This window comes from Dromiciops gliroides, chromosome 1 (assembly GCF_019393635.1).
Source record: "Dromiciops gliroides isolate mDroGli1 chromosome 1, mDroGli1.pri, whole genome shotgun sequence".
NCBI lineage: Eukaryota > Metazoa > Chordata > Mammalia > Microbiotheria > Microbiotheriidae > Dromiciops > Dromiciops gliroides.
Genome location: NC_057861.1, coordinates 628,583,473 through 628,605,193, shown reverse-complemented (window position 1 = coordinate 628,605,193; position 21,721 = coordinate 628,583,473). Strand labels below are relative to the sequence as shown.

The following is a 21,721-nucleotide window of genomic DNA, read 5'->3' as shown; positions in this document are numbered from 1 at the left end:
AGAAAAGTCACTTTTAGTTGGAGGCAGGACACCAGGAGGAGGCTATATTGGAGAGATGGTGCTTGATATATACTTTAAAGAAAAAGATTCTGAAAGGCAGAGATGAGAAGGAAGCATGTTCTAGACATAGGGGACTGAGCTTTCTGAAGTGGGGGGGTTGGGAAAATGCAACTAAAACTGGGTCCCTGGGTGCCCAAGAAATTTGTTATTAATATTTATTTTCTCACATAAGTGAAAAGATGGAGGTGGATGCAAGATATAGCACGGACAAGACTTGGCAAATGATATGGGGAGTTAGAGAAACAAAACAGTTGAGGATGACTCAGGTCGCTAACCTGAGTTCCCAAAAAAATGCCCTCACCAAAAGGACAAGGAAGTTGGGATCTAGAGTAGGATTAAGGGCAAGAGGATGTGTTCTGTTATGGACCTATTGGATTTGAGATGGCAATGATACCTCTAGATGGAGCTGACCGTTGATGGTAGAGGCCTGGAGCTATAAAGTGAAATTAGAGCTTAATCAACTATGGATAACAACAGAGTAAATAAAGTAAGCCTTACAATATCTCAGGTCATTGGGCAAAGTTTCTACAAGGAAATTGCTAAAAGGATACCTATTAGTGGCCCCGGAATGAACTACTGCAATATGGGGAAATAATTCAGGCAATCATTTGTGTTTTTTAATAAAAGGTTTAACATACCAAAGGAAGAAGGAAAAAAATACAATTTGCTAATTGTGTTCCATGGGCCCAACAGATAATGGTTCATCTGGATGGGACTGCACATCACTAGTTTGGCTTCCTATAGTTATAGCCTTGCTTCAGTGCAGGATTCTGGGCTCATAAATAACCACAAAATATTTAGAAGCCTGCAAAGTGTTAATGGTTATTTTGTAGGCATTTTCTAACTAGAGTAGTGTGATACAGCAGAAGTACCCTGATATCTAAGAGACCTGGGTTTGAGACTCAACTTTGACATAAGCTGTGTGATCTTGGTCACATATCACTTTTCTGAGCCTCAGTTTCCTTCTCTGTAAAATGAGACTAACAATATTAATACCATTTCAAAGGACTGACATGGGAAGCTAAATACTTTTCAAACCTTAAAGGGCTACAGAAATGTGGACTATAATTAATACGATTTCCTTGTTTGAGAAGAACTCTGAATCTTTAAAGGCAAGGACTAAATCTTGTTCAATTCAGTGTATTTCAGTATAATTCACCAAACAAGTATTAATCACCTATTATATGCCAGGCAGTGTACTAGGCACTAGAAAAGGAAAGTCAAAATTGAGACAGAACATGCCAATACATATTGAGGATTAAGAGGATCCAACATATACACAAATAAGTAAATACAGAGAGGCAACATGGTATAGTGGAAAGCCCTAGAAACAGAAGACCTGGGTTCAGGTCCAGCCTCTGTTGCTTATAATCAGTGTAACCTTGGGCAAGTCACAACCTGTCTGGGCCTCAGTTTCCTCCTCTGTAAAATGATGAAATTGGATTAGATGTCCTCAGAGGCTCCTTCCCCTTCTAGATCTATGATCCTCATACAAAATAATTTTAAGAGAATTAAGGAAGTCAGGAAAGGTCTTCTACAGGGGTGGCACCTGAGTTGAAGATGTTAAGAATTCTCCACATGAGAAATGTTGAGGTAGTGCAAAAACATGGAGATAAGATGAAATGTCCCATAACATAAATGAGTGTTTAAAGAAAGGTATAAACCACTGGTATAGCCTTCAAGATTCCATTCATATGTTCATACCAAGGCTTAGAGGAGCACTGTAGTGGAAGTACCCAGGCAAGATCTGGGATGAGCAACAAAACCTGGGGAAATATAGATGAAAGAGGTGACCATGACCCCTTCCTTGATGAGTTGACCAAAAAAGGCCAGTTTGTTGCATGGTTAGTCTATAAACAATGAAAAGCCAAAATGAAACCCAGAAGCTGATGAGAACGGGAAATGGTTAACACTACTTCCATTATCTTAATGCTCAGAACTAAAAAGGGACTCCAGAAATTTAATGATATTCTCCTTGAGCCGTTGACACTCCCTAATGATAATCATAGTGACCTCTAGTGGTCTGGGTCAATTATTACAGCTGCTATGGGGTATAGTTTAAGATGAGTACAGTCAGTAATCTAGGAAATGATAAACTTTCAGAGGGCAAGAACCATATACAACATGTCGACTGTATTTCCACCACCAACTTCCATCTGGCACAGGGTTAGATAATCAATAGAAACTGGATGATAGACATAATCATACATATATGCCTACATATAGTTATATAGCAAGTGGGGACTGGGTTTAATATGGGAATAAAAATATAAGCAAGCAAGACACTCCTTTTCTTTAAGAAGTTTATGTTCTAATAGATGAGAAAGCATAAAGGGGAACTGGAATGGGTGGGGGGTATTCACCCTATTGAAATGGTGAAGAGACTGGAAGTGGGGTAGAGGCCTGGGTCCCAAATTACAAACCCACCTATGAGAGTAGGATTCCAAGGATGTTGTGGGAAGGAGATAAGGATGATGGCTGAGAGCTAGCAGAATAAGAAAGAGGCAGTCCTTGGGGCAGCTAGGTGGTGCAGTGGATAGAGCACCGGCCCTGGAGTCAGGAGTGCCTGAGTTCAAATCCGGCCTCAGACACTTAACACTTACTAGCTGTGTGACCCTGGGCAAGTCACTTAACCCCAATTGCCTCACTTAAAAAAAAAAAGAAAGAAAGAAAGAAAAGAAAGAGGCAATCCAAAGAAAACTAGATAATGATAATATCATGTTAAAAATAGAAGAAACATGAGTAATTGGGCATACCCAAAGAGGAATAAATCTTTCTTCTGAAACATAAACTTAGAGAATCACAAAATACCGGAGAGTGAAGGGATATTAGAGGCCATCTAGTCCAACCTAAGCCTGAATAAGAATATCGCTCCCAGCCCCCATACTTGGTAAATGATTATCTAGCCTTTGCTTGAAAACTTCTAGGGAAGGGGAACCCACAACTTCTAGAGACAAGTCATTCTATTTCTAAAGAGCTCTGAGTTTTATGAAGGGACAGTGAGCTCGTATAATACCTAGACTGTTAGACTTAGGGTCAGGAAGACCTCAATACAAAGATGGCCTCAGATGCTTACCAGTTGTGTGACCCTGGGCAAGTCACTTAGCCTCTGCCTCAGTTTACTCATAAGTAAAATAAGAATAATAATATCTACTCCCTAGTGCCGTGGGGATCAAATGAGATATTTGTAAAGTGCTTTGCAAACCTTACTATTTTTATCATCATCATTGTTGTTGTTATTATTAACATCAAGATTACATTTGCAACTTTGCAAGTTGATATTGTTTTGCTGATTGTCTAGACTGAAGAAAATTCTGATGATGCTAATGAAACATAAAGGTGTGTCAGGTTTACTTTTTTTTTTCAGGAAGCCAGTTATTAGATACCACCAGGATGCCCCTGATTCCATCTGATAAATTATTGTACAGATAGGAAAGCTAGGCATACTCTGACATGTGCCTTAAACTTTAGGACAAGTGTTTGAAGAAATAATAGGTAGGAAGTCAAGGATTAAAATTCTACAAGGGATATTATTCAAGGAATTATGGGAAGCTCTCAAGAATATAATTCTGAAAACACGAAGAGTAACTGTCATGGGGTGCAGAGCACCCCAGAATTTCTCTGGGGCACACCGAGGAATCTTCTCCTTGAGAAACTAAACCAGAGGACAGATAACGCCTAGAGGAACCAAATCGGACTGAGCTAGCTTGGGATTCCTACCCTTCATTCTGGTCTCCCTTATCCTGGGGAGATAAGTTTGGGTGTGGCTTCGGCCTTTGTGTCCTGAAGAGGGATCCATAGCCACCCCTCACCCAATTCCTTTAGTCACTACCAGTGGGGGATGGTCCTCCACTGCTCACCCAATTCCCCCAGCTACCACCAGTAGGGGATGGTCCTTTCTCACTAAAGGAACTTTTCACGGGCAGATGGTCCACCCCCATCAGTCCTCTATAAAAGTACCTTCCAGTCTCCTGTTCGAGGAGATTTGGTACCTCTGAGCCATGTGCTTTATGCCAAATCTCCCCATGAAAAGTCTAAGGATTTCTTTCATGGTTTCCCTCCCCCCACCCTTCCCTTCCCTTGCTCCTAAATAAACTATCACCTTGTTTAAACTAAGTTTTGTGTGCAAGAGGGTGTAATTCTTTAAAGAGGAATTCCTAAGAACCCCAACCCCAAATCGTACCCCATTTTCCCACTATATCAGTAACAATTTCAATGTTGAGGAAAAGAAGGAATTGTCTAAAGAGATTAACATGGAAGTGCAGGTAGAAGCAACCAATTTAATTTTTAAAAGTCATGCATAAAAGATGTCAGCAAAGGTGGTTAATGGAGAAAGAATATGAAAGAGAAGATAGTCCTGCAATGTCTGGGATGCTAGAGTTCTGATTAAAGCTAGGAAAGTTAAGGGAAAAAAGTTTTAAAAACTCTATTGGGGAAAGAAAAGGAGATGTATTTCTTTTCATAGCAGATGATATGATAGCCAATGACAAAGAAAAAATGGAACTCCTCAATTGTTATTTTATTTCTACATTATCTGCCAAAGAGAATGATTTGGGGGCTATAGAGGACAGTATAGAAATTACTAATGGGGAGTTGATGCCCAACATAATTTGAGAGATAAGAAAAGATTGATTAGCTACATTTAGTGAATTCAATTCTCTGGACCTCAAATACTACCAGATATGAATGCTGAGGTAGTGCTTTTTGCAAGATTATGTAGAATGGGAGATATCTTGAACGATGGGAAAGGGAAAACAGTCCCATTTTTTTAAGTTTGCAACATTTGTTTTTATAAGATTTCTAGTTCCAAATTTATCTCTTTCCCTTCCTTTCCTCCCCCCTCCCCAAGACAGAAAACAATCTGATATAGGTTATATATGTATAATCTCATTAAATATATTTCTGTATTAGTCATGTTGTGAAAGAAGAATCAAAACAAAAAGGAAAAACTCAAAAAACAAAAACAAAAAAGTAGAAACAGTATGGTTCAATTTGCATCCAGATTCCACAGTTCTTTTTTTCTGGATGTGGAGAACATTTTCCATCGTGTGTCCTTTGGAATTGTCTTAGATCACTGTATTTCTGAGAAGAGTTATGTCTATCACAATTGATCATCACACAATGTTGCTGTTACTATGTACAATGTTCTCCTGGTTCTGCTCACTTCACTCAGTATCCATCCACTTAAGTCTTTCCAGGTTTTTCTGAAATATGCTTACTCATAATTTCTCACAGCATGATAGTATTCCATTGCATTCATATACCACAACTTGTTCAGCCATTCTACAATTGATGGGTATTCCCTCAATTCCAATTCTTTGCCACCATAAAGAAAGCTGCTAGGGCAGCTAGGTGGCACAGTGGATAAAGCACTGGCCCTGGATTCAGGAGGACCTGAGTTCAAATCTGGCCTCAGACACTTAACACTTAGTAGCTGTGTGACCCTGGGCAAGTCACTTAACCCCAATTGCCCCACAAAAAAACCAAATGTTTTTTTTTAGTTTTAAAAAAGAGAACTGCTATAAATATTTTTGTATCTGTGGGTCCTTTTCCCTTTTTTATGATCTTTTTGAAAACAATCCCTTTTTCAAAGAATATCAGAGATTGGAGTTTGAAAAATATAGGCCTACAAATCTTATACCAAATATTGGCCAAGGAGAAACTAAGGCATGATTGGTAGGACCATTTCCACTTTGTCTCAGGATAGTCTTCCACTACTCCCCCCAAGGACCTAGACCTGTCGCTGGTGCTTTGAAATCATCCACTGACACCTACCTTGTAGTTATGGTTCTAGTCCCTTACTTGACCACATCCCAAGGATTCCTGATGTCCATTTTTATTCCACTCTCTCATCTAACTCGAACCAAAGGACCCTATTTCCATGGTGCCCTTGCCCCAAGAGCCCAACTCTCTTTTCCCTCAAGTCTTTTGCAGGGGAAGGTGTGTGTGGGGGGGGGGGCAGGGCAAGAGGTTTTCTCTGGGGTCCCAATCACTCCCTTTCCTGATGCAACTGTACATGAGGTCAGACAGTCCTCTGTGCTGCTGCTAACCCTATAACCCTGAAAACTCCTATACAATGCATGAATTTCCCTTTTTCTGAGTCCTCATTTCTCCACTAATGAAGCATTTGTTTTAACATTGACTCAAGTACCACCTGACACCTATCAGATTGGCTAAAATGATAAAAAAGGAAAATAATAAATGTTGGAGAAGGTGTGGGAAAATTGGAACACTAATCCATTGTTGGTGGAGCTGTGAACTGATCCAACAATTCTGGAGAGCAATTTGGAAATATGCCCAAAGGGCAATAAAGCTGTGTATACCCTTTGACCCAGCAATACCACTTTTGGGTCTTTTTCCCAAAGAGATCATGGAAGGGGGAAAGGGACCCACATGTACAAAAATATTTATAGCAGCTCTTTACGTGGTGGCAAAGAATTGGAAGTTGAGGGGGTGCCCATCAATTGGGGAATGGCTGGACAAGTTGTGGTATATGAATACAATGGAATACTATCGTGCTATAAGAAACGATGAGCAGGAGGAGTTCAGAGAAACCTGGAGGGTCTTGCGTGGGCTGATGATGAGTGAGATGAGCAGAACTAGAAGAACATTGTACACAGTAACATCAACATTGAGTGTTGATCTACTGTGATGGACTATATTCTTCTCACCAATGCAATGGCACAGAAGAGTTCCAGGGAACTCGTGATGGAAGAGGATCTCCAAATCCAGGGGGAAAAAAAAGAACTGTGGAGTATAGATGCTAAATGAACAATACTATTTCTTTTGTTTTTGATGCTGTTGTTTTTTTTCTATTTTGAGGTTTTCCATCACTGCTCCGATGTTTTTCTCTTATAACATGACTAATGCAGTAATAGGATTAATGTTATTATGTGTGTGTGTGCATATATATATAAAACCTATATCAGATTACCTGCTGTCTAGGAGAGGGGGGAGGGAGGGGAGGGAGGGAGAAAAATCTGAAATTGTAAAGCTTTTATAAACAAAGTTTGAGAACTATCTTTACATGTAACAGAAAAAAAATAAAATACTTTATTAATTTAAAAAAAAAAAAACATTGACTCAAGTTCATAGCTACTTTGCACATTATTTACTGTCCTTGTCTTGGCTTTTAAGGGGTGAGGAGTGGTACATGCAAACTGCAAAAAGTGAAAGAGAGAGAAGTCAAACATAGAAATATAGAGAGTGGCTACACAGAAATGGTACTGGTTTCAAGAAAAGAGGTCTTCATGTCTATATCTAGTACCATCAACACCCAATCTGAAAAAAAGAAACCTGCACTGGATGAAGACCACAGACCAATTAAGAATGAAAGACACATCCAGAGTCATAGAAGTAGAAGAACTATTGCTATGTAACCAGAGTATGGTGCATGCACAGCCCCCATCAGTGTGCTGGGCTGATGTAATTTCTCCCACATTGAAAAGATGGGAAGTCTATTTAGGGGAGAAGGGCCTTGGAAAAACTATGGAGCATATATAGAATTTTGTAACTAGAGAATAGGAGGCTCTTTGATTGGCTGTGGAAACATTCATTAGTGGTCTTCCACAAGAGCTCTCTTGCCTTAGGCCTTCTGACTGTTCAGTTGCTTGTAGAGTGACTCTTTCAGCTGTGTCATCTGTTGAAAGACCTGAGATCCTCAAAATAGGCCTTAGTCATTGACCTTCCATCTTCATTCATTCATTTTGTTTTGTTTGGTTTGGTTTAGTGGGACAATGAGGGTAAAGTGATTTGCCCAGGGTCACACAGCTAATAAGTGTCAAGTGTCTGACTCTGGATTTGAACTTGGGTCCTCCTGAATCCAGGGCTGGTGCTTTATCCACTGCACCACCTAGCTGCCCCCATTCATTTGTTTTTAAAGAATTGTTTATTAACTGGACCCAGGTCATATTAGATACATATCCAAATTTTAATTGACATCACTGAATTTAATTTTTAAGTGTTTTCATGTGCAATAAAAGAGGCATTCAGTGGTTTTAGATGAAACAGCTCTCTTCTGGCCTCAGACACTTAACACTTACTAGCTGTGTGACCCTGGGCAAGTCACTTATCCCTCATTGCCCCTCAAAAAAAAGAAAACAAAAAGGTGAAACAACTCTCACCTGTAAAAAAATTATTATTAACTAATCTAGTCTAAGAAAATTATATAATTGGACTTATGAAAAATTATAGGTTTAGAAAAATTATAATTGGGCCATAAGTCCTGCCATGGTCGCCATTAAAATGTGAAAATATTTTGAATAACTAACTTGCCTAATTTGGGGGGATTGATCTGACTGGAGGACTAATCTGAGAACTTTTGACTATTTGGCTATCTGACTGCTATTAATTTAGTATGGGCCATTTAAAATTTCTACCACACTGCTCCACTCCCAAATTGATAACTAAATAATCAAAGCAGAGTTTATTTATGAGATACAATTTAAATTTATGAATACAGGGAAATAAAATGTACAACCTGACTGCATTCCTGTGGTCTCTTCCCACCTTTTGGTCTGGAACTTTTTTTTTTTTTTTTTTAGTGAGGCAATCGGGGTTAAGTGACTTGCCCAGGGTCACATAGCTAGTTAAGTATTAAGTGTCTGAGGCCGGATTTGAACTCAGGTACTCCTGACTCCAGGGCCAGTGCTCTATCCACTGTGCCATCTAGCTGCCCCTGGAACTTTTTTAATACAATAAGGACCTTAGCCGCCTCTTGCCTTAGGTTACGTTCTACTCAGGTCCTTTATTCTAACTCTGAGCCCCTTTAATTTTGTAAATACCCCTGCTTCTAACTTTCCTCTTCCTACTGCCACCACTGAACCCTTGTCTTTCTCTCTCACTGACCTCTCCTTCTGTTCTCCTAGTGCTCCAGTCTTTCTGCTCTCTTAATCTCGTCAACCTCCCTCAGTCTTGTCTGCCTCTCCTAATCTTGTCCTTAGGCCTCCTTTTCTCCTAATCTTGTCAGTCTCCCCCTTGTTCTAAGTCCCAGGTCTATATATATATCATCCTCTTCCCCACTCAAATCTCAGGGCTTTTTTTGCGCCCCCTACAGACCAAGCTAATCTGCCAGCCAGAGTGGCGGCTGGGGCTGGGGGGATGCTCCAGCATCATGTGCCTCAGCACAGGCTACGCCAGAGCCCAGCCTGGACGAGCCCTGGACAAACGCTCCCTCCCCCCAGCTGTCTGACCTGGCATCTTGTACAGTCCACAGGGCTTTTTGGCTCAGCTGAAGCAGAGAGGGAGGGGCACCAGCACCTCCCACACAGAAGAGACCCTGAGGGCCTAAGGCTTTCTAATCTCAGCCTAAAGGTAGGGTCCCCAAATCAAAATAAATTTCCACACACCTTATTAATAAACTGCTGCAAGTATTTTGCCCAAAGTAAAAAAAAAGAATACCTTTTTCCCTGAACATGAAAACTTGCAACAAAATTTTAATTAGTAGTACAAAACTCATTACTTGTAATCTTTCTGCTGCAAAGATCAAAATAAAAATACAAGCATCTAATATGTATCAGTCACAACATAATCCTTGATCAACCCAACACCAAAATACTTCAATACTTCAATTTTCAATTCATTGAGACAAAAAAAGTCATTTTTCACACAAAACAGAATAAATATATGCATAAAATGAAAGAGGAGGGAAAAAACTGTTATGGAGAATTATGCTCAGTCTTATTTAGCTAGACAATGGGCCCAAATGACACTATTTCTGATCAAGTAACATTACCATAACATCCAAGAGCAAACTTTAACTCTTTGCATCAGAAATTCACATTTTCCCAACTTAGATTAACATAAGTTTTTTTTAGTGTCAACACAGGGGTGAGGGAGAAAATTGGACATGCCAGCTAAAAAAGACTAATGAACTTCCACCTGCTGAAACAGCATCTAGTCTTGAATTGACTTGCCACCATTACAACAGTCAGGCAGAAACCAACCCTGCTTGATTAACCACTTGTTTTATATTTTAATGCAGATGGCTGGGGTCTAATCTAAAGAACATTCCCATTTTCTTCAGAGGAGAATATAGTTTGCAGGTTTGTCAAACAAAAACTAACCTAAATGAAATACAATTACCTAATTATAATTACGTGCCACAAGGTCAAATGATTCTGTCCTTTACTAGCTGGACAGTGTCTAAAGATTTAATCCATCATTTCTTAGAACTTCAGAGAACTGAATTTTTCTGCAGATTTAGAGAGCCAAAGACGTGTACAATCATTTTTCTTAAAGGACTATATTTGTCTCAATACTGTGTCATGAACAATCTGTATTTCATTGGGAAAACCAAGACAAATGAATGTGACTCAATCATGCTTCCTTTATAATATTGTAGCTCTGAAATGCCATGTGGGGTGGAGGTTGCCAATGAAGTGTCAAAGTGATCAGGATACCCTTGCTAAGAAGTTGTGTTTTCAAAACCTATTCATGAGGAAGAAAGAAAATCAAAGAGGGTACAGTTAATAAAACAAAAGCTTAGAAACTATATGACATCACTGTGACTGAGATGTTTGGTAAACAATGAATTGAGAGTTTGGGACCATCAGAAAAAACCTGCTCGGACAACCCTCCATATGTCAAAAAAAATATCTCTCTTCAGGTAGTAGATCCATCCCAATGTCTTGGAAACTAATGCAAGAGCTTCAGAGAAAGACCAGAGGATAATTGTGCTGTTTGTGTTGTCATTAATAGCTCTGGGTATTCTCTCCCGAACTTCTTTGTATTCCTGTTGGGTTGGTTTTTTTTTTTTACCACTATCATCACCATGGCAAGTCCATTAATCATCTCTTTCAGCTTATTCTGAAGACCTTCTATTTCTATGTTTTGGCCCTTTGGAGCCAAATGTGTGAACATCACAGTCATGGTGGACATTCTATTGCTAAAATAAAACTTGTAAGTTCCATCCAAGTAAGCTTCAAAAGTCTATTTCCCAGGAAACTCTCTGTCTCCTTTATAAATTCCTTTATTATCAGGTCCTGTGATAATCGATGACCAGGTAGCTGTCCTCAACCACCTCAAAGACAAGGCCCATCTTGATGCCTGAGGTGATGTGCTTGGAAACAGAGATGTTCATGAAGTAGCCTGGATTGATCAGCACCATGGCCAGCAGCATAAGCACCACACACCCCCCCTCACCCCCACCCCAGGAGTGAGTCAACGTGGAAAAAGAATGGGCACAGGGCATGGAGGGGAATGGGGAGTAGACCTGCCACTTCTGATTACTCTGCATTCATTCTCTATCTTATATGAAGGGAGTGGAGCATCCAGTCCTCGGTGTTAAGGGGTCTGGAGGGAACCTTAGTCTAGAATTCAGGTCTGCAACTAATACAGCATTGATGTCCTGAAGAACAAGGTGCTACATGTTGTTGAAGTCTCTTCTTGCATCATTCTGTATCTGAACATGAACTTGGTGGGACCATTGCTAGGAAGAAACTGAGCTGTTTTGAGCCTACTCCTCCCAGAGACTGAGGTTCTATAAGAGAAATGTTTGTATGCTTATTTTTGCCATGTCTTTCAAGTAAATATTGCTTTGTAAAAGCTAGTAGGTCTTAAGTGGTTAAATGGAACTTAGATGCTGGTATCTGGACACTAATAGTAAGGGAGGGGAAAAGGAATATAGTGGGTGGGAGGCTCAGGCCAGTAGCAGAGTAGAGAGATCCCCATTTCTTCAGTCTACCATGGGATCCTAAGGGTCAGTTGTAGTGACTTGGGTCTGGGAGGATGAGCTAGAATATACACACTCCAGCTAAATGGAAACACAAAGAAAAAGAAAATCTGCATGGTATGGAGGAGTTGCTTTTACTGGTACCAAGTCATATAGATAATAGAGGTCCTGAAGGAAGATAAAGGTTTGTTGAGTGACTCCTTCACCTGTGGCATCCAGCAAAAGACAATGCTGCTCCCATAGTAGCTACACTGTCTTACCCCTTGTGGGGGTTGTGTCCAGGGTGGAATTTTAAGTCTGGGAGAACTAAAAAGCTTCAAGGAAGACAGAGTCATTTGCATTTTCTTTTGTGTTAAATAAAACCTGTCCTACATTTGATATTTTTTTCAACTTGAGTGTTTGCATGGGAATACAATTCCCCTTAATCAGGGGTTCTTAACTTTTTCTTTGTATTATAGATTCCTTTGGCAATCTGGGGACTGCCAAAATCCCCTTCTCAAAATAATGTTTCCATTGCATAAAAAGATACACAGGGACTATGAGAGAAATCAATTATGTTGAAATACAGTTATCAAAATATTAAAAACAACAAGTTTGTGAACTCTAAGCCTCAGAATCCCTGCCTTAGAACAAGGTGAACCAAATTCTGATGTTCCCAAGGGAAACTGTAGGTTGGGGCGCAATGAGAAAGAGATTATTGAGAGAAAGAAACCTAGCCCATGTGAGAGCTTGACACTTGGATCCCTAAAGATAGGAGGCCCTTGTAGTCACAGTCCTTAGAGCTAAAGGGATCTTAGCCTAGTGTTTTCATTTTACTAAGAGTGAAGTGATTTGCTAAAGGTCACAGAGTGAATTGCAGGCACAGGAGACAACAATCAACAAAGGCACTATAACTGCTCTTTATAGATCACTTCCCATTTTATTGGTGAATGAGTTAAAAGGAAATAATGGCTAGTTCATGATTCTTAGCCTCAGTAATGAGAGGAGTATAGACAACCAGAGTTCCTACCATCCCCCAAAGGCTCACACCCATCCAGGATGTCAGAAAGATCAACATGCATCAGTGAAATGGGGGGGGGGGTGGAGATCTGATAGAAAAAGAGAACTAGTCTCCTCCTATAACCTCTAAACAGCATCCCTCTCTCGCCTGTCTGGGGACATGAAACTATTCATGCTCTCTTCTAAGTACACCTGCCTCCCAGGTTTTCTCAGGTACTTATCATAAACATGACTCTGGGTTAGCAAAGCTCGACTGGGACCTCGGTGTTCCATCCATAGAACAGCTACAGAAAGAGTCAGCAGGAGGACTACAAACCGGAAGAAGGAGGGACAGCCACATTTTGGGGGGTAATGAGTAAACTATGAGGCCCAGGCATCTGGAAAAACAACAGTGACTCCTCTGACTAGCCAGCTGGAAGACTGCTTAACCATGGCAACTTGGAGAGGCTGAGCAGAGCAACTAATTCACACTGCATGATAGGGGAGAGACGTGTCATGATGCAAAGAGGATTGCTCTCAGAGGCAGAAGACCCGGGTTCTCTGACTGCAATCTTGAGCAAGTCTCCTCCCTGCTCTGTGCTTCACTTGTTCCATTAGTAAAAATCAGGGATTGGTTCTGGATACACACTAAGGGCACTCTATCCTCTGAGGTCCCTTCCAGCTCTGACTTTATGTGGTATGAGGCAATGTGCTGAACACCAGGGAAACAGAAAAAGGCAAAAACAATCCCTGGCTATAATAATTCATATTCTAAAAGAGGAATGGATTTCAGAGGCCAGTTTATATTTTGGGGAAACTGAGGCCCAGTAAGATTAATTGACTTTGCAAGTAGTAAATGGCAGGTCCAGGATTGGAATCCTTTGATTCTTTTTTTGGTGAGGCAATTGGGGTTAAGTGACTTGCCTAGGGTCACACAGGTAGTAAGTGTCAAGGATCTGAGGCCAAATTTGAACTATCCAGGGCCAGTGCTCTATCCACCCAGCTGTCCCCGAAACCCTTTGATTCTTAATCCAGTATTCTTTTCACTGAAAAGGCAAAAAGTCCAGAAAGCAGTGTAGTACTAAAATAAGACTCCGAGATAACAATCATGAAAAATAATGATGATAATAAAAATAAATAGGGGCAGCTAGGTGGTGCAGTGGATAAAGCACTGGCCCTGGATTCAGGAGGACCCAAGTTCAAACCCAGCCTCAAGACACTTGAGACTTGCTGGTGTGACCCTGGGCAAATCACTTAACCCTCATTGCCCCCACAAAAGCAAAAACAAACCAATAATAATAATTAAAATTTATATAGTATCTACTATGTGCCAAGTATTATGCTAAATGCTTGACAAATATAACCTTATTTGATCTTCACAACAATTTTAGGAGGTAGGTGTTGTTATTATTATCCCCATTTTACAGTTGAGGAAACTGAGGCAAACAGAGGTTAAGTGACTTTCCAAGAGTCACACAGCTAGTATCTTAGTCTATGAACTCTGATCTTCCTGACCCTAAGCCTAGCACTCAATCCACTGTGTGAATTCAGCCTCCCTGGAAGAGACCCCTCGGAGTAGGGGATGGGACAAGCTAATATATGAATTCATATAGTTCACAGCACTTTAGATGATTGGCCTTTGGGAGTTTATTAGCTCGGCTCAGGTCCCAAGTCAGGAGTTGTTCCCCAAATAAACACTCATCAGTGAAGGAGAAGAGAAGATGGGGTGAGAGGGATAAGGCTCCACTTGGAATTACCAGGGGAAAACAGAGCCAGCATTAGATGTAGGAACCCATCTGGAAAGTCCAAGAATTTTTCTCAAAACTGAATGCATTAACCAACTTGAAATGATAAAGGCAGATGAAATGAAGACGGAATGATCAGACAGACGTGGGCTTGGCATCATTGCCAAATACAAGTAGCAGAGAATATGCAAATAGTAATTAAATTCCTCCCAGCTCTAGAGGGTTCACAGAGCATCAGGCTGTTTTGCTGCTGCTTGGGGAAGAGAGATAGCATAAAAGCCCTGTGTTCACTGATAGCAAAGGATTGCAGAACCTGGGTGAAATAATAATAGTAAAACCCACTGCCTGAGTTTTTCTCATCCTGGTTTGGCCAAAGGAAATAGTGCGGTACTTTCACAGATTCCAAGATTTTCCCTTAAAAAAAAAAAAAGATCTTTTGAACACTAATATTTTTCCAGTGATGCTGTATGACTGTGAATCATGGAATAACAAATTTTCCAAGTAATGAAAATAGTGGGTTACATAAAGAGAGATTAAGAGGTGCATCGTGGGTGTAAGTGGTCGGCAGCATATTTCCAATCCTGAATTTCATGCAAAACTCAAAGTAAAAGATTTCATCAAAGAAATGAATAAGGAGAAATGGAGGCAGCCTGGAAAACCAGGAATAACAAATAAGGAGTCTGTTCATCAAATTGGTAACCACATAATGTGAAAAGCAAACTGGCCCATCAGCTGTTCTCCAGAGTACTCCATCCCTATCCTTTGTGTCATTGCATGTTCCCTGTGATAGGGATAAGAGATATAAGTAGGTTGGAGTCCCTGCGGCTTTAATTCCAGTCATTGATAATGTAGAGTTAGGGGTGGGGCACGTTCCCACACCTTCCACCTCACAGTTCTCTGCTAACTTATTCTATAAAGGCATGAACTTCCTCACTCACCCATCCTGGAGCTGACACTCTCCTACCCCCATTTTCATTGCTGTGATGCCTCTATGCCTAGTGCTCCCCACCCAAATCCTGTGGTAAAACTTCATGGTAGTTAGATTGTACACTTTCCTGGCATGACTGTCCCCAATGGTCAATACTGTGCTATGAGATATCAACCGACTTTATTTCCCCTTGAACTCTCCATTATGTTGCTACCGATCCCACCCCACTTCACCCACCAAAAAATCTGGTTTTCCCTGAGCAAAAGAGTACTTAGTTATAACCCTGCCTAGAATGCACTCACTCCTCACCTTCAGCTTCATTAGACTTTCCTTCAATGGTGAGTCACTTCCTACATGAAAATTTTTAGTCTCCCTTTTCTCCTACATACACATACCTTTATCTGTAAAATGTGTACTTACAGCTCGGGATTTATAATCCTATGTTCCAGGGTGCTTTCATTGCTGGGGTTTCAGTGGAAGAGGGGTCACTTTGGGAAGAGGGCTACTGGAATCTAAAGCCTTCCTCTAAGGACAAAATCTCCAAGATCGGGCTGTGTTTCCTGTAGGAGGGTCACAGGATTACCAAATTTAGAGCTGAAAGGGATGTTAGTGAACTATATTAGGAGGCTGATAAAGGAACCCCACACCTCCAACCACAGGCAGACCCCGTAGTACTCCCTCACAGCAAGGGATCTTCTTTAAGGAAGGCAATCTCGAAGAGGCATTGCAATCCTTTTATAGACAATGAATGAAAAAATTTCCGCTCCTGTTGCTTCAGGTATTCAACCCACAGCATGAGGGTTGGGATGTCCCTTCATAGGACCAAAAGTGGAGAAACCACCAGTAAGTCAAGCCGGCATGGCCCCTTTGCTGATTCCCTTCTTTTGAAAAGGTACATACGATGGTCTGCTGGGATTAAAGATCAGATATTTAGAGCTGGAAAGGAATTTAGAGGCCAAAGTGTACAATCTGTTTTTTGTTGTTGTTGGTGGTGGTGGTGGGTTTTTTTGTTTTTGTTTTTGTTTTTTTAATGAGGCAATTGGGGTTAAGTGACTTGCCCAGGGTCACACAGCTAGTAAGTGTTAACTATCTGAGGCCAGATTTGAACTCAGGTACTCCAGACTCCAGGGCTGGCGCTCCATCCACTGCGCCACCTACCTGCCCCCCAATCTGTTTTTACAGATAAGGAAACTGAGACCCAGGGAGTTTAAATGATTTGTTTATTATCACATAGTCATTTAGAGGCCATGCTGGCATTCAAACTCAAGTCTTGTGACCATGAATCCATACTTTCCACTTCAGCCTTGGTTTTGCTATAATATTTTGGTCAATGGAGGACTTTGGTAAGTCTCAGTTTCTACTTTTTTTAAATGGTGGAGAAGAGTGAATTTCAAATCTAAATCCTATGATTCTAACATCTTGTTGGACATATTTCAATCACCCTTAAGGGTTAGCTTTCCCTCCCTTTCCTTTTCCCTTCATCCTCCGTCTCCCAGTACCAGGCCATCTAGAACCTATTCTGGCTGCTAGGTTGACCCCAGTGCTTTTGTGAGGTGGGATTCACCAACTGAATTCCTCCTAGTGAAATGGAAGACCACCAGACTTTACCATATTCCCCTCCATTGACTCTTTTTTTTTTTTTTTTTTTTTGGTGAGGCAGTTGGGGTTAAGTGACTTGCCCAGGGTCACACAGCTAGTAAGTGTCAAGTGTCTGAGTCCAGATTTGAACTCAGGTCCTCCTGAATCCAGGGTCGGTGCTCTATCCACTGTGGCACCTAGCTGCCCCCTTCCATTGACTCTTAAGGTCCTCTAGGCCTCACCAACTACCTTGCCTCTCCATGCCCTCCACATCCATCTCCCCGTTCCCCCCTCCCACCACACACCATACTGTCAGACATAACATCAAGACCCATGGGCCTTGTCATCTGTCCCACAAATGAATCTCTAGGCTTTTGGGGCCTTTCCATCCTGCAGCTAATATGTCATTTCTCTTCAATTACTGTGGGCAACTCAAGAGCAAATAGTGTCTAGATTTCTGTGTGTATTCCCAGCACAACATGTCACATAGTACGCACTTAATTTATGGTTTTTCATTAATTAATTCATACCCCTCCACTCTTCTTTTGTGGAAGAGGGCTGAACGACACTATATGTGAGAAACCTGTCTGGACAACAATGCCTACCATCCACGGAGGCTCCCAACATTGCTCTGGTACTCACATGTGAATTACTGGGGAATTGGATTGGGGGAACATCAATAGGAAGATTCTGACAAAGAAGCAACAGAGTTAGGCCTGAAACTGGGAAAAGAAAATTGAGGTGAAGGGAAGAGATGAATATCTTCTAGGGCAGGGTTGCCCCTTGAGACCCATTTTGCCAAGTCGTTATAGATGCTGACATTTATCACATTGCAGAACTTGGAGTGGTAGCACAGTTCCCAAGATTTTACCCTTTAGCCTCAAGGCCCCTAAGAGACAATCAAATAGCTTAGGTGAAGAGGTAACACTAACATAATAGCCAAAGACTTAGAACTTGAAGGAGCCTCAGAGGTCATCTAATCTATTTCCCTCATTTTACACATGAAGAACCTGAGGCCTGAGAGGTTAAGAAGCTTGTCCAAGGACACGGGTAGTCAGTGACAAAGGGAAGATTCAAAATCAAGCCTTCTAAATAAAAATATAATTCTGACAATAGAAAACAGTGTCCCTTTATGTGTAAGTAGCCATTTGTAGGGAGGCTTACACCTCACTCAAAGTGCTATGTAATAGGGCAATAGAACTGGAGAGAAGAAACAAAAGGCTCATGGGACCAATCTTCCTGTATAGCATGCAAAGATGGCAGCTTGAAACAGCAATTGCATATAATACATGTGGGCAGGTAGGTGGCATAGTGAATAGAGTGCTGGGCCTGAAGACAGGAATACTCATCTTCCTGAGACACTTACTGGTTTTGTGACCCTGGGCAAGTCACTTAACCCTGTATGCCTCAGTTTCCTCACCTGTAAAGTGATCTGGAGAAGGAAATGACAAACCACTCCATCATCCTTGCCAAGAAAACCTCAAATTGGGTCCAAAAGAATCAGACACAACTGAAAATACTGAACAATAATGACATGTGTGTTATTTATCCTTTGATGTTTTCTTAATATCAAAATGCCTGCTATTTTAAGTAAATTGTTCTTGTTTTCCTTATGATACAGGATCATGTGATAAATGCTGGTTGAGTCTAAAAAGGGAAATTATAACTGGTTGGACAAATGTAGATTCAGTAAATGGGGACTCTGGAGCATAATCGTGAATGGTCTTAACACAAAGCTTGGGTATTTACCCAGAAGAGCATTAACATGTACAGTAGGGGATCTTTGTCAACAAGGCTCTTTTCTCACCACCCCAGTTCTGTCCCCAACCACCATCTCCAACTCAGATTTCAGCATCCTTTTTGAATCATAAAAAACTTATATTTCTCTAAGTCTTTAATATTTATAAATTATTGGGGTCACTAGGTGGAACAGTGGTTAGATCACTGTCCCTGGAGTCATAAGGACTTGAGTTCAGATCCAGCCTCAGACATTAGCTGTGTGACCCTGGGCAAGTCACTTAACCCCAATTGCCTCCAAAAAAGAAGGAAAATAAAGGGAAATTGATAAATTATTTTCCCACTAGATATTCTAAGATAGGTAATGTAAGTCTTATTATCCTCATTTTAGAGAACAGGATGTTCAGGCTGAGAGTGGTCTTGTCCAAGGCCACAAAGTTAGCAAGTACCAGAACCAGGATTTAAATCCAGGCTTCCTGACTACAAGTCCAGCTCTCTTCCCTACATACCATAATACATTTCAAACAATAATAACTGGCATTTCTATAGTATCTTATGGTTATATATCTCTTCATATCCCCACCTTTTTTTGGAGAGGCCTCATTTTCTATCCCAAAGCTTAGTTCTTGGGAGAGAGAGAGAGAGAATTAGATTAGATGGGTAGATGGATGGACAGAACATTATTGAGTACTTTGCTAAGTATTGGGAATATAAATGCAAATAAACAAGACTGTCTTTACCCTAAAGGAGTGTTGAAGAAAAATTAATACTAATAATGTTGATTGTTGTGCAGTCAGTTTTAAATTCTGTCCAACTCTTCATGACTCCATTTGGGGTTTTCTTGGCAAAAATACTGGAGTGGTTTGCCATTTCTTTCTCCAGATCATTTTAACTCACTATTTTGTTTTGTTTTGTTTTTAGTGAGGCAATTGGGGTTAAGTGACTTGCCCAGGGTCACACAGCTAGTAAGTGTTGAGTGTCTGAGGTCGGGTTTGAACTCAGGTATTCCTGACTCCAGGGCCGGTGCTCTATCCATTGCGCCACCTAGCTGCCCCCTCCAGATCATTTTATAGATGAGGAAACTGAGGCAAACAGGATGAAGTAACTTGCCCAGGGTCACACAACTAGTAAGGCCAGATTTGAACTCAGGAAGATAAGTCTTCCTGATTCCAGGCATAGCTCTCTACTGTATCACCTAGCTGGCCACTAATAATATACACTCTGTGTTCTAGGCTCAAGAGTGCCAGAAACAATTTTATTGAATACACATTCAAGATACTTTTTTTTTTTTTTTTTTTTAGTGAGGCAATTGGGGTTAAGTGACTCGCCCAGGGTCACACAGCTAATAAGTGTCAAGTGTCTGAGTTCGGATTTGAACTCAGGTCCTCCTGAATCCAGGGTCGGTGCTCTATCCACCTAGCTGCCCCCAAGGCACTTCTAATATAGAAAGTGGTATAGTTCTCCATGCCTTCCAATATGACTCTGTAGATTCTATAGGATCTTCTGTCCTTTTGGTCACATACTCACTAATGATCAAACTCTCTGTGATAACCAGGAAGCAAGTACTCCTTAATGACCTGAATCATCTCTTGACTAAATAATAAAGCAATTTTGGGGAGGTCCCATGTAATCTTGTAATTGTACTACACTTTACTAGAAGATCTAATGTTTTCCTAAGATCCCTTTAGGGGATCTTATCTCTCCTAAACACAGAACACATTCATAGATATAACAAAAGCACCCTTTAGCCAAATGGAAATTCCTGGGAAGAGAGCCAATGAGTTTTGAAGTTGCCTCAGGTGATTAGAAACTATTTGAAATCCAGTTCATAAACCGGAGGCTCAATCAATCTGCTACCCAATACTAAAAAGAAGTAAGGAAAGTGCGTTATCACCAGGCTCACAGACTAGGTACAATCTCCCATGCTATCAGTGTCCCTGAATCCTTTCCCTTTGGAAATTACCAGCAAACTGGGGTACCTGAAATTGGCCTAGACCAAGAGAGCACTAGGTGGTATAAATGTCTAATGAAAGGATTTATACTGTCAAATATGCACAAAGTAGCTGCAAATACAGACATGAACAGACATCTATAAATACCTCTTACTTACGTGTCAAACAGACTTGGCCTTTCTTTTAAATAGTGAGATTCTGTAAACCTAATCAGGAGTCTATATACAAAAGGTCAACTCCACTCTAAGAGACTTTTTGGAAATTTCAAAAGGTCTCCTACTTCTATTAGTTTACATCGAATAATTCAGAAATGAGTGGCCCTGGGCCATTCTGGCTTTGGTTAGATATTAGAATCAGAGTTATGGCACCATTTAATCATTGGGGCAGGGAGAGTAACACTAATAACATGCTCGGTAATTTAAATTCAAGTCTTCCAGAAAACAATTTTAAAATTTAAAGATATTCACACACCTGTTTTTATAAGTACACACACATAAATATACATACATGTGTTTAAATGTATGTATACACACATATGCATATATGTATGATATATACTATTTATATTTTGGAGAGAGAGATATCTAAAGTGGTACATTCTTCTATGCCTTCTGATATGATTCTCTGTTGATAAGGTCATATATTAAAATACAATTGGGGATTAACATTCCAAAACAGTATCAATAAGAAAACTAACCGAAATCATATGATTATCTCAATAGATGCAGAGAAAGCTTTTGACAAATTACAGCACCCATTCCTAATAAAAACACTAGAGAGTTTAGGAATAGGTGGAGCTTTCCTTAAAATAATAAACAGTATCTACCTAAAACCATCAGCAAGGATTATATGCAATGGAGATAAATTAGAGGCCTTCCCAATAAGATCAGGAGTGAAACAAGGATGTCCATTATCACCCCTATTATTTAATATTGTACTAGAAATGTTAGCTTTAGCAAACAGAGAAGAAAAAGGAATTAAAGAATTAGAATAGGCAAGGAGGAAACAAAACTATCACTCTGTGCAGATGATATGATGGTATACTTAAAGAATCCTAGAGAATCAACTCAAA

General features: G+C 40.4%; 1 pseudogene; it reads right to left on the bottom strand.

The window, feature by feature from the left end:
• Positions 1-10,609: 10,609 nt before the first annotated feature.
• On the bottom strand, positions 10,610-11,167 carry LOC122752970 (annotated as a pseudogene).
• Between the last annotated feature and the right edge of the window lie 10,554 nt (positions 11,168-21,721).